Consider the following 18237-nt stretch of genomic DNA (forward strand, 5'->3'; position numbering starts at 1 on the left):
TTTCCTTGTTATTGTTATTGTTATTCTGCACTTATATAGCGCCTTATATACCATTGGTATGGTCTGAAGGCGCTTGTAGGTTGAACGCCCTTGGGAACCGAAGTTCAGATCAGTAGAGAGAGTAGGGAGAGTCAAAAGGTGCGTGTGAGCACCGGGTATGTGTGCAGCTCGTGCGGTACTCGTGTAATAGCTGCTTCTTAGCGGTAGGTGTGGTGGTTGAGACATCAGGAGAATGTGTTCGTTCTGGCAGGATTTATCCGGAACGGATGTGGCTGCGTTAGGCCTGAGGAAAACGCCTGGCTGGGGGTGTGGAACCAGCAGTGATTACATAGAATGATGTGGAGTAAGCGGCGGAATGTTGGTATGAGAACAGTTATACCGAATGGTGTCATAGTATCTCTGTGTTCTAGTTGAGTGGTGATGTAAGGAGAGAGTAAGCATGGTGGTGTGGTATGATCGGTTATATGCTCTTTCACTGAGCACACTTCTAATTGCAACTTGTGTGTATGACTCGAGTGCCTTTAGTTGCCGCTGAAGTCCAATGGCCGTTTGGTCTAGCAACAGAAGATCGTCCGCAAATAACAGCCTTCCCACGGCGATCTCCGCGATTTTTGGGGGGAAACACCTCACTGCTTCGAAAGCTTCCTGCATGTCGGATATAAAGAGGCAAAAAACAGCGGGAGCCAACCGACAGCCCTGTTTCAGACCGTTCATAGCCACCACATTGTTTGAGAGTTTGCCCTGTCTATCCAACCTTACTTTAAGGGTTGTCCCCGTGTGTAGTGCTTCGAGAGGTTCTCTCAGGTTGGTCGGACATCCCCATTTCCTTAATTTATGCCATAGCATTCCGCGATCAACAGAATCGAATGCCTGTTCCAAGTGTATTGACGCAATATAGATGTTCTTATATTTCTTGGCCTTAACCATGCATTTGATTATATTGATGAGTAGCACATTTAAGGATGTTCCAATGCCCTTTCGAAAGCCTGATTGCCAAGGGTCCAGATGGTCTGCCAGCCGACTCCAATCATTTAGATGTTTCAAGATTAATGCTGCAAATATTTTGCCGACGACATCCAAAAGGGCAATCGGTCTGTAGTTTGTGGGCACGGACCTATCTCCCTTCTTAAAAATCGGCACAATTATGGACGTCGTCCAAGATTTAGGTAACTTTTTTAGTCTTGTTATGTTGTTATACAAATATAAAGTTATAAAAACAAATACAAAATGCACATAATAACAAATGCAGGGCAATTGTGATGTTCCTATATGCAAGGGTACATGAGGACACATACATTCACCAGTTAGTAAGATAGTTGTCTTGTATAATGCTCTGGGAGTGTAGGGGACCTACTGAGGTACTTATGAGTCAAGCTTAGTACAAGGGCAGTGCTCTGAGTGATTTTATTTATTTAGAGAGGAGGCAAAGTAGGTGTAAAGTCATGAGGATGTGAGATGCACCTTATCGGTGCAAGTACTGTGAAGAGGGACAGAGGGTGTAGAGTCATGTGGCTTTAGAGTGCACCTTGTTGGTGCAGGTACTGTGAGGAGAAGAGGGGGTGCAGAATCATGGGGTTTTGGGGTTCATCTTGTTGGTGCATATACTGTGAGAAGGAAGATTGGGTGTGGAGTAATGTGCATATTGGTGGAAGTACTGGGACAGCGAATAGTTGGTTTAGGCATTATGTGCATTTTGGGTGTGCTTATTTGTACTGCGACTGGGAATAGTGGGTATCAGCATAATGTGCATTTACGGGGTGCTTATTATTTGTATTGGGAATAGGAATAGTGGGTGTAAGCACAGTTTGCATTTGGGGGTTCAGAGATTGGTGGATGTACTGCGACGAGGAATAGTAGGTGTAGGTGGAAGTAATGGTGGTTACTTGTGAGTATTGATTACTTTTTTAACATTGCCGTGTCCAATGCCACGGTTCACATTGCACACAAAAGTCTTCTGCAGGGCAACCTTGGTTTGCACTGGGGTGGGTGTTCTGGGCTTGTCAGACGCAGGTTTCTGTGCACAATTATTTCTATAATTCTGCTGCCAGCACTATGCATTGGTGCATGCAATCTTATGGTATGACTCCGATCTAGCTTCTCTGAAACCTCTTTCTCTCTTTCTCTTCCCTGCTAATCACCCCACTGCCGATGAGACTGGCGGCCTGGACATTCATGAACCTCATATGTTTCCAGGCCATGTACCCAGTCAACACCAGCACCCTCCTGCCTCAGCACTGCCCCTGCGGGCCCCCTGCCTGGCAGTTGTGCATCCGGCTTTGGGATTCCTCTGCCATTGGCACTTAGCCAATGGCCTCCTCCCTGGCTCCCCTTGCACTTCCTTCCTGTGCTTCCACAAGCACTCATCCATACCTTGGTCCGCCATTCCCCAACTCCTGCACTTCTCTTCACAGCACTTGCTCGTCTGAAAGTAACAAGGCCTAGTAGGACCACAATTGGATATTTACTGTTTTTGTCACTGTTATTTTCTCCCCTATTCCCTCCCCATTTGTCTTGTGGCACCTGGAAACACAATTCTGTTGCATAGGCGACTAACAAATGTTCAATAAATAAAACAATACAATAAATGTGTAGTTTTAGGTGACGTTTTATGTGATATCATTAGTGATCTCATCAGTGATGGCGTCAGTGTGGTCGAGTTTCGAGTGACGTCATTATGACATCATAAGTGACTTCAGATATTATGATATTGGAAATATCATTTCTGATGCCAGCATTGACCTCATGAGCTGTGCAATACATATGCGTGTGTTAGCTTTAGCTAAGGGACCATTAGAGTACATATTTTCAGTGCAACTAAATCCTTTAAATTCAGTGAAACAACTTCATTTGAAGTGACTTTGTAAGGTGCCTGATGTAAAGCAGCACAACACTGAACATTGGCAGGTGTTGGCGGCTATGCCACCTAGGCCAGCATTTCTCAGTACCCTAAGCACACTTATAACATGGCAAATAACATCACTGATGGCATCACTTTTGACAGAACTAGTATGAGCTTAAATCTTTAATAAGTGACAAAATGATGGGGAAATGAGACAAAGTATTTTTTTCTTACAGGAAAAAATAAGCAGTGTTTGGTTTAAGAGGTAGCCTATCCAGTATGTTATCACTGAGGCAATAGGAAATCAGAGGCTCTTTTCAGAGCAAGAGAAAAGAAAACAAGCAACTGCTTATATTTTTGTGAGGGAGAAAATACATAGTGGGCGAGAGAGACACATATGATTTTGTAGGAAAAAAACACAAAAACACGGTGACTGTGTTCAGAGCGGTGTGAAAAACAGCTTTTTTTTTCTTCAGAATTTTGAAAGCTCTTCCTGGCATCGTCAAGCCCCCCCAGCATTAATCTTAATATCAACCCTCATACCAATATTCGAGTAGGAGTTCGAGCTGCAAAAAATAAAAAATATAAAATATCAAAACAAAAAACTGGGTGGCTGAGCATGCACGAACTTCTTTTGTTTGGTCTTTGTTTAGAATCATGTTTAGTTAGGCTCATGGCAAGAATTGTAAAAACCTAAAAATGCACTTCTAGTAAATATTTGATATAACTTGCAAGGTTTCGAGCAGCAATTGGAGTGGTGTTTTCAATGAGGAATGCCACCAGAATAACAAACAAATGTATTATTTGTGTTAATAAATCTATCCACTATTCATGCTTTCACAATAATGCTTTCCCATATGGCCTTCAGTGACATCCGTATTTCATTTAAAAAAGGCATTATTATTTTTGTTTGCATTCCGGTGGTATTCTGGTGTGTTTTTCCCAATAAATCATCCTATATTTCTCCTAATTTATATCTTGCCCCTGGGCGTTTTAATATATGCTTTGCAATATTCATAACTGTTTTTGCTGTTGACTGAACGCTTTCCTACTTTTAATGGCTGATTTATTGCATTTCATGCAGGTATACTGGCGATGTTCTCCGGTTACGCGCAGAGCACGGCGAACTGGGCACCGCACACTCTCAAATAAAAGCATTTGTGATAAATTATACAGTGGGACAATCTGCAAGGCCCAAAAACCCAACCATGTGCCACATGACAACACATTCTTTGGTAGTCTGGATTTTATGAAAATTATTTGTTTTGCATCTTGAGAAATTAAAATAAATGAAAACAAAACAATATATAAGCAAAAATCACAATTTGCATGTGTACATGAAATAAGAATTATCGACTAGTGAAATGATTTAGAAATAAACCAGTACGCTAATAAATCTTTAAATGCCTGTTCAATTGACAAAATGCTAACAACGGACATTTGCAGGTGCTGCTAGCACCACCTGTCCAATGATGCTGTCAAATGCATGGTACAGTGTCATATGTAAGTTATATGCTCACAGTTGGCATCAGTATGAAAACCGACACCGGAAATGCCTCAAACATTCATCATAGGCTGGTAAGTCAACTTCTGCAATTTATTGCCTTTTAGGTACTGCATCACATGCCAAGTGGTGCCACAAATGTCTGCACCAGACAGGGACAGAATCTGGCTTAAAATATGCCTACAACACAGGTGCTGCGCCCCATCCATTCCCACTTTTCTTGAATTAAAAAAAAAATAATGCCAACAGCCCTGATGCTTACTTACCCACCCTAGAGGGGCCTTGAATCCCCTTAAAAATATTTAAGCAGCCATGATGGTTCTTTGCTCTAAATGAGCATCAAAATCCCCTAAAGAAGATGTCTGAAACCATGGTGGTTCCTTTCTTCCCTAACAGGAGCCTAGAAGGTCCCTAAAGAAAAATGCCTGCTGTCCTGGTGTGGCCATTCCTCCCCTACCGTAGCCTCAATTCCTCAGAAATACAGTCCTGAGGCGCCTTTCCTCAACTGCAGATGGATCAAAATAATGTTATTTAAATGTGTATTACGTACATAGATATAGAAAAACGACAACTCCTTAGTGTATGGCCAAAATTAAATATATACACATATACATATTACATGGACTGCGGTAGCTGCCATATAGTTATGGTTACATTTCTAAACCCATAGTAAGAACACTTTTTGGGTGGCTTATAACTTTGCTCCCCTGGAAAATTCCTCACCAAACTTTGCAAAGAATGTATATTGCCTACTCTGAATGTGTTTGCAAAGTTTGGTGAGGTTTGGTCAAGGGGGGGGGAGTTATAGGGGGGTCTCAACATTTCTTTTTTTCCCATAGACATAATGGGAAAACATTTCTGTTGTGCCTACAGCCCAAACCGCTGGACAGATTTTCACCAAATTGGCAGCAGGAGCTTGGTCCCAAAAGTGTGCTTTCGTTAATTTTATTAAATCCGTCCAGTAGTTTTTTTTTGTAAACTACCAAATCGTAATGCAAAAAAATTAGTGATATCTATCTCCGCTCCGCAGACTCACTTCCCTGTTGGCCTGCGGACTGGCCTCTGATTGGCTGTTCGGTCCGCGGACCGGCCTCCGATTGGCCAGAAAAATTCATGGACATTTGCATGGTCCGAGGACATCGGGATGCAGCCGCTGATTGGGTGGTGAGAAAACGTGAAATGTGTCGGTTTTCCTGAAACGCCCATCCACCTTGGATTTGCAGACTTTTTTGGGGTATTCAGACAGCGCAGTGAAAACATTTTCAAAAAGCAGCATTGCACTTGTCAAACTCAACAAACAATCTCTGGGGATGTGGGGGGGTGAGGATTGGACTGGAGATTGCCATAAGAAGACAAAAAACGGGTTGTCCCCCCCCCTGAAAGTCTGCAAACACTACAGATGTCCTGGGGCAGTCCTGTGGTGTTCGGGGACAATTCACCTATTTCTGCATTACAGGGTTGGGGAAAAGCAGTTTTTGGATGGCTTATAACTTGTGCGCCACTCAATGAAACTGCACGTAAATTTGCAATGTTATTCTAGAACTAATCCTGAATAGTTTTGCAAGATTTTGTGGGATTCTGTCAAGAGGGAGCAAAATTAGAGAAGGGGTCCCAAAATATTGTAAAGGCATATACATGTGGTGTCATTTGATGAATCTGCACAACATTTGGCAAGAAAATGTTGGATCTAGATATAAATGGTTTTCTAAAGTTTGGTGGGATTTTCTCAAGAGGGGTGAAATTAAAGGGGGTGTCGGAACATTTTAGTTAAGTTATATGACTATTGTATGTTCATGCATTTTGACACTTTGATTTCAAGCAAACTCACGAGGAACACTGGCAAGGACATTAAAGCATGGTTTTGCAAATGTGCCTTTGTTTTTTTTGACAAGTGTTATAATGTAGGTACAGAATATAGTCATATACCTTTGGTGACTGAGGTATAGCCTGTGGCTGTGGGCAGTAGCCAGATTGTCTGGGCCATGGCGTAAGGTCATGACGCAGACAATTTGGCTACTGGTCATGACCGCTAGGGACGGAAAATGGTGTTGAAGTGGATATGTCTACCTGGGACCGGCTTTGTGCTAAAGTTATTCGAAGGTAGGATAGGTTTGAAAGGGAAAAAAGTGCTTGTGGTAATATATTCATAGGGTTTTGCAGGCTGCCATGGAAAGGGAAGAGGGGCTGTGTACGGAACCCCGCCTTCTCTTTCCATGTTGGCTGTCCTGGAAAAGGATTTTCCTTCTTACAGTGAAACGCTTCAGGCGTCCCGCTATAGGACGTACAATCTATGTTCAAGCACCCTGGGTTCCCGCTTTGGGAACCAGGGGTGCTAATGGCCTTTATCCCCCATTTCAGGGGCTGCAATGGATGATAAGGGTCTGTAGTCCTCCTTATTTATTTATTTATTTGTTTATAACACGCCAAAGCCTGCAGACGTCAGGGTGTGTGGTTACAGTATTTGTTGAGGAAGATGAGGCGGAGGAAGACAGCTTACTACTTGCTGAGAAACCAACAACCTTTATGAGAGCATTGCGGTCATTGGATTTGGTGTGGCGGTGCATGGAGGTGGTCCCGTAGGAGTACTGTCCAGGTAGTCTACGACTGAGTACAAAATTGCACTCAGTGCATTTGACTTTGGTAGCTTTAGCCTTTGGAACACACCCAACCGTATCAAAGAACTGGCACACCCATGATTCGATCTTGGTACTAGAAGTAGGCACTTCCTCTACCTCATCTTCTTGGTCCTCTTCATTGTCTTTGAAAGAACTGCGCTTTGTTTGTTGTGAAGGTCCTCCAGCTGGTGGTGGCTCTTGGGGAGGAGGGATGGCAATAGCTGATGCCATTTTTAAGATAAATAGCAGTTTTGATAAAATTCTTCTAAGTATGTACTGTGTACTAGATTGGTAATGGATAATGAAAATGCTGTTCCAAACTGTCTTCAAAGCACAGATCCAATCACGAAGTGCATATTCCTTTGCGAACACGCAAGGGTATGGTCACGTGGCACTGTCCAGAATGTCTGCGATTAAGTCAGAGGTTCCCCGACATCTACGGATGCACAATTATTTCAAAAAAGTTACAAAAAGTGTATAGATGTATTAAGATGATGCAGCATGGTGGGAAATAGCAGAGTTTTAAGGTGAAACTTTGTAAATTTGACATAAATATGGCCTATTGGCTAATTATGATCTTAGTAAGTTGAAGGAAAATAGCATGCACTGGTAGAAACCCATGAAATTCACTGAACAAACTTTGTTAAAGGGACGTTATGGTTATAGGTAAAACCAAAAAAACTCAGAAATTTACCAGTTATGGTAAGCTAAGCAATCATAAGTCACACCACCACTGTGCACTTCTAAGACTAACACCCAGGACATCAAAGACATATAGTGCACAGATATGGCCAATAAGCAGGTCGTACACACACAATTCATTTGGGTTTGTGATGATGAAGTATAATGTTATTGACATTTTGTATTGATGTTATTTCTGTATTCTGTACTGTAGTTTGTCCGTATGTGCCTCAAATGTGTATGCATTTTGGGTCTTTATCTGTATTGTTTTTAGTAACACACATATACAGAAGGTCTTGACTTATTACCTACGTATTCCATTCGAATTTGAATTTGAAGAATTTATAACGCGCACACAATGAACTTAATCGAGTCGTGGCGCAGGTGATATTATATGAAAGAAGGGGACATCAACCTAGTAAAGACTGGCGCCATAGAAATTCAATAGTAGCCAGAATCATCAAATTTACTTCAATAGATAGGTATTTAAATTCCATGCAAACAATTACTGAAAACTCTGCAAGCATATCTTTAATTATTTTACAAAGCAAAATAAGCAGTATTAAAATAGTGTACTGCTACAGTATACGCTACAGTGTATGCTGCACCCATTTCTTACATGTAGGTATGAGTAGCTTCCTGTATCAAGAACAACAGTGCAATATAATACTTTCTTTGCATAAGTACATTTGTTCATATGTTAAGTAGTTTTGCATAGATCTCCCTATCACCCATAATCCCTTGCTATTAATATTATAAACAGAACCCCTTGTAAGGACTTGAAAATTGTCATGTCATCTTTGATGTCCTAGGTGTTAGTCTTAGCATTGCACAGTGGTGGCGTGAGTTAAGGTTGCTTACCCTACCATAACTGTGGAATTTCTGGGGTTTTCTGTTTTTATTTTCAACAATAACATCCCTTTAGCAAACATTTCCCACTGATTTTGGTATGGTTTTATTAGTGCAACTTAACCATAACGCCCCTTTAACAAAGTTTTTTTTCATTGAATGTCATTCTTTCTTACCAGGATACCCTTAATTTTTCTACATGTCCCTTACATCATACTGAACCCCTGCCCCCAACATGATAGCCACAGAGTCCGCAGACTGCGTGACTGTCCACAGACTTCGGACAGTATTCACACTGCCAAAAAACACAGGGGTTACCTTACATAGTTGCATCCTGCAATAGGCTAAAACATGAACATGAAACTATAAGAGATACATGTGCCACATCCAAAAATAAATATGTATAGAAATTCTGTACTTGAGAAACCAGAAGTATATTGTCATAGGTTGCACAACATAATGAAATGCACCAAGAAAAGGTTAACTGTATACCTAACAATAGCACTTCAGTGGAACTTCTCTACACACTGAGAAGCAGCTGGCAGTTATTCCAGAAGAAACCCTTAGAAAAAGTAAGTGCACTATATTTCTTTCTGTACCATTACAACTTATTATGTACACATAACTTGTAAGAAATAGCAGTATTGTTTTCTTCCAACAGAAACGGAACGCATCCGGTAGTGGTTGGAGGAACATTTCCCCCATGATGAAATGAGTGAAGGAAACAACTCTAATGGTACAGAATACATTTATTAAAGCTGAAAAAAATGATATAATTGATTAAGAAGTCACTAAAATATGGTTTTCTTTTTAGCGGAAAGTGGGCCCGTATTACAATTAAATGACCCAGAAGATGGCCACAGACAGCCTCTAACACCAAATGCAGAAATTGAACAAAGAAACTTATCTGCAAAAACGGATGAACTAAATAATAATTTCATACAGTTGATGGCGTTTGTTAAAAATCATGTCAAAGAAAATATGCGATATCACTGCCCAACTTGTACCTGTGCCAAATCACCCTGGCCCAACCAATCATCCACATCAAATTCCCTATATCCAAGATGCTATGGTGAAACCTCAATCCCTTCCTCTCCTCATGTCACGGGAGGATAGCACAGGGGCAAGTCCTCGCATTGGAAGCAAGACAACACAGAGTAACACAGGTTTGATCCCCGGGTCCACACTTAGAAACCTCTGGGTATTAAGAGCGTTATAAATAACCTATCATATCATATCATGAATACTGTGTAGAAAATCCCAATTCTCCCATATGTGTTTCCAATTCCCCATCTCTTTACTATTTGGATGTATGTTTTTGTTTTCAATAAATATGTGTGTGTGTACTGTTGCTGTGTTTTTAAAAACAAAAGCCCAATTTGGAGTCCGTGGACTGCATGACTGTCCGGTCTGTTTGTAACCAAAATGGAGGCCCCCCCAGACACCCTCCCTGTCCGGACATGTCCGCTTTGTTGTGTTGCACATTTAATTAGTTCAGGGACTCCGCCCCTGTTCTGCTGTCACTGGCACACATGCGCACCTCATTACATTGTGCCCCCGGACACTGCGCCTGTCCGCACATAGCCACTCACATGTGTCACACTTTGAATTCATTTGGGGACTCCACCCCTATCCTACGGACAATGGCACACATGTGCACCTGATCGCATTGTGCCTCCAGACACCTCCCCTGTCCGCATATGTCTGCTCACATGTGTCGCATTTTTAATTAGTTGGTGGACTCCACCCCAGTCCTGCAAACCCTAGCATGCATGCACACATTGTCTCCCATGCAATAGGTGTCTGCAGGACAGCCATCCTGTACACGTCATCATGTGGCAGCACCCGTTCTGCATGTCGGGAGTATCTGCGGACAGTGCCCGTAATACCATACAGTTAAAAAGGGTATTTTTGGCCAATTCAGGGTGTTTGCAGCTGAAACTTCACCCATGCTGAGCTCCTAGACCATGTTTTAGTTGACATGGCAACTTTTTATAACTTTTTGAGCCCTACCTGTGGATTGACTGTCTGCAGACAGCCCCTCTAAAGGGACGTACCCACTACAGTTCCTCATTGTGTTTCTGGCTGTCCAGGAGAGAGTACCTACTGCTGATTTGGGCTATTCTATCTCTGCTTTCTGCTTCTAGACAGAATGGCTTCCATGGCTACTGCAGCTGCCCCACCACCACCATCTGGAAGGCCTGGACAGGGGAACAGACGTGGTGATACAAAGGTGGATCAAGAGGAGGATGAGGTATTGGAGTAGGCTGACAGCCACTTCTGCACCCTCATAATCCACTCCTGCCACCACTAGGGACATTCCTGTGGGGCAGAGGATCCCTGCCGAAGCCTCGCAGGCCATACATGACACAGTCGACACTTATCTTTCGAGTGTAACAGTACTCTGTATGTATTGTGACATACCGCTCTGTAGGGGGGAGAAGTTTCAGAGTCCTTTCAAGGCTGCAGTCTAGGAGCATAAGAAACACTGTCCCCTACCTGATTAAGGCCCACCCAACATATTCCTCCCTCCACCTGCCCCTTCGTCCCTGTGGTTGGTGTTCCTTCCCTCACTTACCTCCCCTCCCCTGTCTCTCCTGCTAACAAATGCCAACAAAAAAAGGTTCTTTTTGAACCACCGTTCACAGTTCAAAAATAGAAGTACCAAAAATAGTTAGAGGCCCCTACACAGCCTGTGAAGTCTGTGGACAGTGCGCTAGTCTGCAGACATCCAAAAAAGGTGGGTGGTGGTGGCATCAAAAACATTGAAGTCATTTGTGTGGGAAAGTGCTGGCTCTGAAAAGAACCTTTTTTTATGTATTTTCTGTTTTTACATTTTTTTTCAAGTTTTAAAATAAACTAAGCAACATTCTACTGAACTAAACTTTTTATTTCAACTTGCAAAACAGTAGGCATTTTCTTTTCGCTGTGCTTCCATGCATTTTATTTTCACCTACTGGAAAATGCTTTCGTATATTTACAAAAAATGCTTCAAAGCATTTTCAATGTTTTGCAGAAAAAGTGGATAACCGTCATCGGTAAAATATTGGCAATATCAAATTTAATATTGTCATTATGGAAAGACATCATGCCAACATCTCCCAAAAATGCACACACAGCCTTGTTGACATTGCGCCTCGCTTTCCCCATTTGTGGACCAAATGAACTGGAGCGCATCCACATCTGTCTATGGGCAATAAGGGAAAAAATTAGTCGAGAATTCAGAAACATTTCCTTCAATTTGCCAAATGTTTCCTTCATTGCAAAATGCAGTGAAATTACAGTTACATGCCAAACTGTTCACTGCTGTCATGATGCCTACCCCCAGGCATACGGACCAAGCCCATCAGCCCCGGGAGCAGGCATCTAGACATTTAGTAAAACCTCAGAAGCCCCGGCTAGGGGCTATCTGGGTTCAGTCTGGCACCTTAGGCGCCAGGCTCATAGTAGAATTCAGTCCTGGCGCCTAAGGCGCCAGGCTCATAGTCATTACTTACCTCAGGCAGACCATGCTGCAAATGACTCCAATCCAACATGAAGCCTGAAAGGGACTATTTTTCTACAGGGACTATTTTTTACTCGGGTGTGGTTCTAGGGACTTCTTATCTGGGACTACTTTTGAGGCTATTTAAACCACGCCCGACCAGCAACACACGCTTCGCGCTATTCTGCATCCAGCAGCGTAACGCTCACCGTGCCTGCAGCCTGCACCCAGTCTTCTGCCATGCCCGCCTCAAATCCGGAGCTCCTAAAATAAAGAGGAAAGAAAGGGACAAGGTTAGAAAACAAACTTATTTCTATTCCACACCTGATTCTGGATCCATCTCGTCTGCTGACCTGTAAAGAACATCATTTCTGCATGCGCCGCACCACCAGCTTCAGCGCTGCGCCATACTCACCATTCTTCACAGCATCCTTTGGGTTGGCGCTGCCTCCATCATTTCATCGCCGAACTTCGGCACCTAGGAAACCACAAGGTGAGCCGAGGGAACCAACACATATAATTCTTACCACCATAGACTTACCTGAATTACCACCAGAGGCATCCTTTTGTGACTCTCTATATTTTCACGTGCCACATCTGTAAAGAGAGACAAAACAACACGTTTTCCACGTGCAACATTTACCGGACAGCACCGGGTAATACAGATTCTTACCTGAGCGCCACCAGCTGCCACAAGAGCATCTTTTCACGAGCCAGCTGCAAGACAAGAAAGGAAGGGGGAAACAAGAGTGAACATCGTACATATTGAACTCTATGAACTTAATACTTACTGGTCCTCACCAGGAACCTCAGAGTCAATACTCTCCGGAACTCTCCCGAGCCTTTAAACCAGTGAAGTAACTGGAATCGACGCGCCCCTGCAAATCCACGCAGGATGGAGAGCTCATCTTTCAAGAATATAAGGTGAGATTGCTGAGAGGGCATTTTGGAGGTGATTAGTTGGGGAGGACTGTGGGAGTGCCATCACTTGAATCCACAAGTGGCTAAATCCATCTCTCCACTTGCAGGAGAATATTTCTACGGGTTAAGCAGAGAAGATTGGGAGGGCAGATCCAGTCAGTCATCGCTGCACTACGCATCACGTGGGTGGAGACCGCAGCTGCCGGGGTCCGACCGACGCCCCTGTGGGAGCCAGGTGAGCGTAACACCTCCACAATGAACAATGATAATGTCCAGATGCTGCAGTGTGACCAAATTGCATGAAATGTGAGCAAGTCCACCCACTTCATGCTGCACAATCCATACCATTGCACATGGACATCATGAAATCCAAGATTTTCAGCCACTCCACAATGCTCTGCATACACCTTCAACCAATGGATGCACGAGTCCCCCAAAATCTACACACTCTGCCTCTTGAAAGACATAGCCATAGCCATTGCCATCTGCACTACTCTCAGCAAACACAACTTCTACCAAACTCTCTCCTTGGATATGACACCTAGGAAACCATATTGGCTAATCCCCAGGGCTGCAAAGTCTAATTTCCATGCCTGGTATCCCCGAAAGACCCGGATGTGGCATGTGCCATCTGCAGACCACCGCAGTGTCCATGGACAGATCCTCCAATTGAAGGGGGAGAGAAATGAAATGCAATGTAAGGTATTTACTCTTTAGTAGTGGCTCTGAAAAGAACCTTTCATTTTTTTTGTAATATGCTTTTTATTGGGGTCTTTTCAGATTTGTTTTCCTACACATACTCACGTGTTACTCCCAAGCACCTGCATCAAAAACTACTGTAAACATGTCAAAGATTTCTATTTGCAGATTCAAGCACATCTGCATGTATCAACACAAAGTACAGGTAAGCATATATTTCTAAAAATTACATTTCAATCTCTTTACAAATACATATAAACAGGGTCCCTGCCACTTACCCTGCAATACAAAAAGGAAAGAAAATGAAAACGAATCAAAGGCCTTTAGATATGCATCAGCCTAATGTGATGCTACACCTGTTCTGAATCCCTGGACAGCTTCCTATAGAGTGGCTGTCTCTCTGGTGAGGGTGTTACCTGCCATCAGAAAGGAACAAAGAGAGGCAATCCCCAAGGTTACAGTCCTGCTAGCAGTAGCAAGGCCACCCTGTCTGGGGAAAATGCACATAATCATTTCACAGCTGAGCTAGGCTCACAGGACTGCCATATGTGTGATATTAAATTGACATGGCTGTAATAACTATGAATACCATCCACCATACAATAACTCAGGTAGGGCTTATATTTAAATATGCATCTGCCACCAGGATAATAAACGCATAATTATAGGATTTTTGTACAGGGATGCATGTCGTAAGTGCACACCCTGTGTTGCAGAAACTTGGCTGTTACTGCAGCTCGGCACTTTTGTCCTCTGAACCTGCTCCGAGCCACTGGTGGAGCAGGTTCTGCAGATCAGGAAATGTATGCAGCAGGGCACATGTACACACTATACTTTTGGCATGGAACCTTTGAAAGGGGAATCTGACTGACAGAGCAACCTTCCAGAGATGAAATGACCCCTATCATTTTTTTAATGTAATACACATTCACCCAGATACCTCTGGATTTGATGCGCTTTGTAAATAAATAAACAAACAAACATCCAACAATCTGTTTCTTCTACACCCTTGATACATGCCAATCCTTACATCCATACCCTCATTACAGTGAATCATTATCTGCCTCATGTCAGTCCAATTACCCCACATGATCCTCCACCTTGTCCCAGTCTCACATTACTGATCACTGTACTCCTCATGCCAGAGTCTCATTACCAGGCATCATACTCCTCATTTTGGTTTCTCATTAACGTTAATCATTCTCTCCATATTACAATGTCCTTTATGTCTGTGCATCATCGTCCTCCTCGCCTCAGTCCCTCATTATCACACATCATCATCTTCCTTGTCCCAATACTGCCATACCAGGTATCATCCACCTCATCCCAGAACTTCATTACTGAATATTAACATCCACCTCATCCTTGTCTCTCATTACAGAACATTAGTACCCGGCATGCGCTGCACACCGGGAAAACTCTTTTCCGAGCCATGCCACATGGTATTCCCGTGTGCGTTAGTGCGTCCCGCATGTGCCAGATACTCTGTTAACAGCAAGGGGCGTGACAGCCCTTTAGCAAATGAGGAGGCTTGAAACAGGGCAATCCCTGTTCCGAGCCTTGCCATTGGTGGAGGCTGCCTTCGTCCCCTGCCAGGGACTCAGGTACGTGTTTTTTTTCCTCCACCCCCTACCCTGCAAACTATCCCCTCCTCACCTTCCCAACCCCACTTACCTTCTTTTTTCTTCTTTTCTTGGGAGCAAACCAGCTGGAAACACTTTTGTTCCCAGCGTGTCTGCTCACGATGGCCACCATGGACAGGGAAAATGGACTACGTTTTCCCTTTCCTGGTGGCCATTTTTATCACCTTTTATTTTTTATTTTCAAAACGCGGCAGTGGCAGTCCTTATTCAGACTGACCACCAACCCTTGAGATGGGTAATGTAAATGAAGGTCTATCAGGCTCCAAGGACTTGATTTTACCATTGAACATAGGTCAGGATGCAATCACCAAAATGCTGGTGATCTCTCCAGTAAATATGAAGGACTGGAATAAGAGATTCATCCAGGAGTTGATTAAATCCTCCTGTCCCTTAGTTTGGGAGATGACTATTTGGGATAATTTCCATTTCTGTGCCAATTCCCTTTAACCTTAGAGACACCAAGCTATTTTGCAGGACGTAGTGCTTTTTAAATTTGACTCCTGAGTGGGACTTTTCCCCCACTCCCTTGTGTGTTTTTCTGACTAGGATTTTTGCTTTCTTACTGTTTAATGGAGACTGGTAAACTCCATACACATCTGTTTTTTTCATTTTGACACACAGCACCTTCTGTGCTGTGCCACTAATGTTTAACTACTTTGTAATTACTAAAACAGATTCTCCCAAAGGGATGTACACAGTCTTTTATGCCAGCAATAAAAGTGATCGACAATTAAAACCTGTAAGGGAACATGCACTGCTAAAGTCAATAGGTTCAGAAGGTGGCCTTTAGGGAGCCAGGACAGCCAAAGATAATGAGTCAGTTCAAAGTTCTCATGCTGTCTTCTTAGAACAATGTTCTAAAATAGTCATTAAATCAGTGGAAAATCACAGAAGCTCAAGGTGACCCACTTTGAAGAAGCAAAAGCTTGGAGGTCAGTGCGGGTATGTTGAGGTCAACTAAAAAGGGTTTAAACTAGTACTCATCAAGCTTGGAAGTATCACAATTGGCAAAAGGTAGATGTACCCAAAGCCCCACAGTACCTGTGAATTGAAGAATTGGTTCCAGCGGGATGCCTTCCTGTTGCTGTGTAGCATACCCTTGTTCCTGGTCACTGGTTGTGGTGACGAAAGGGAGAATGTCTGGCAGGCTCCTGCAGCAGCACTCGAAAGAGGCACCCGGCAGCAATGGATTCTCCTTCATTCAGTGGCGTTTTGTGGTTTTGGCAGCTTTTTCTCAGCGCCAAAGAAAATCAAACAGCTCCAGTTGGAAGTTATTTGATCCCTCGGTCCTGGACTCTGATGAGGGGACTCTCGATAAAGATCTCCTGCTTCTGTAGAAACATCTGGATGCCCATAAAGTTTTGGCCCGATTCACACTTCCGAAGAAAATGCACTCGATGATGGTTAGAGTTCTCCGGGCATTGGGATTCTACAGCCTTGGAAAGTCACAGCAAGTCAGGGGTTGCGTGAAAATTAAGCTTTTCTCAAGACTAGTGGTTCCACCAGCCCAAGGGAGGAAGTCGTCCCTTGCAGGTCTTCCCAGTCAAAATGAAAACGGGGTCAGCACAGCTGCAGGTCTTCACCAGGCATTTTGCAGTTCAGGGTGGTGCTGCTGCCGTCTCTTCACATCTTCTTCATGATGACCTCCAGTGTTTGACTATGCCTCTAGTCTCAAATACCTCACCTTTTCAGCAAGTTCCCATTCATTCACAACCATAGGCTGTCAATAACCCAGCAGGGTGGCTGTTGTAGCGGACAGCCAGCTATCCAATCTGAACTGGGTGGACAGGGAGGTTTTGGGATCCTCCCTTACTTCCTTCCTTTCCAGACACACTGCAGTCTGGGTAGGATTCAGTCTTGAAGCCAGCTAAAGGCGGAATGCATAAAGGACTCAAACCTGATTCAAACAACAGAGTAAAAGCCCAGAAGGAGCTCACTAACAAGAAATGGCAAAAAAAGAACACAGGGGCCATTTTGGGGAAATTGTCATCCCTGGATGCTGCGCTGCAGATCTATGGCAAAAGGGTAGTAAAAAAGAAACCCCTGCCACAAGCTATTCAAGTTAGTTAGTGTAACAAAAAGTTACTTGAGAAGTGGGATGAGGAGTCACTATGTAAACCCCTCAGCACTCCATATACAGTGGTGTGTGCAGAAACCACAAAAGAAAAGGCAAGTAAGACAAAAGTCATCTTATTATACGTGGGAACAGTAGTTGTATCTGAGAAAATGTAGTTAAACATTAAGACTCTCAGCAGTGGCACTGCACAGAAGGTGTTGTGTGTCACAATACAAAACACTGATGCCTATGGAGTTTTCCAGACTCAATTAAACAGTAAGAAACCAAAACTCATAGTCAGAAAAAAAACGAAGGAAACCCTGTGGTTAAGGGCCCATGAGGAAGGTTCTTTAAGGTGTAGATTATGTAAAGAAGTTGATTCGATTGAAAAACTGCAACATTTGGTGATGGACTGTATGGCCTTGTCAGCACAAAGAGAGTTTTTAATGACTGATGTAATACATAAGTATGGGTCTAGATCTAATGCCCTATGGTGGAAGATGTTGCTGGTGAAAAAATACCAATTACTCTGGCCTTGGTGACATTTTTAATCACTAGCCAGGAAAGTTTGCTGATGATGGCTGAATTTCTTTTAAATTGATTTTCTTTTTTTGTCTCTTAAGAAAAGATACATTCGTGATTAAAGGTTGTTGATTGTATAACCATTGAAATGACGTTAAATAAATAAAAACTTTTTTTTTTTAAATTATAATTCCACAGAAATGAAAATTCTCCCTAACACTCGTCCCCCCACCCTTAGGGAGAGGAGGATTTTATCCACTAAACAATAGTGTGGATGCAACATATGTAAATGTCACCACAAGGTGCATTATTGGTGGCCCAAAATAGATAATGAGATTGAGGAAGTGGTTTGAAACTGTGTGCTATGTGAGGGGAGCAATGCATCCAAAACAGCAGTGTGCCCTCCTTTCAGTGGTATGGCAGT

The sequence above is a fragment of the Ambystoma mexicanum genome, chromosome 3q, assembly GCF_040938575.1.
Source record: "Ambystoma mexicanum isolate Mex_15411 chromosome 3q, UKY_AmexF1_1, whole genome shotgun sequence".
Taxonomy (NCBI): Eukaryota; Metazoa; Chordata; class Amphibia; order Caudata; family Ambystomatidae; genus Ambystoma; species Ambystoma mexicanum.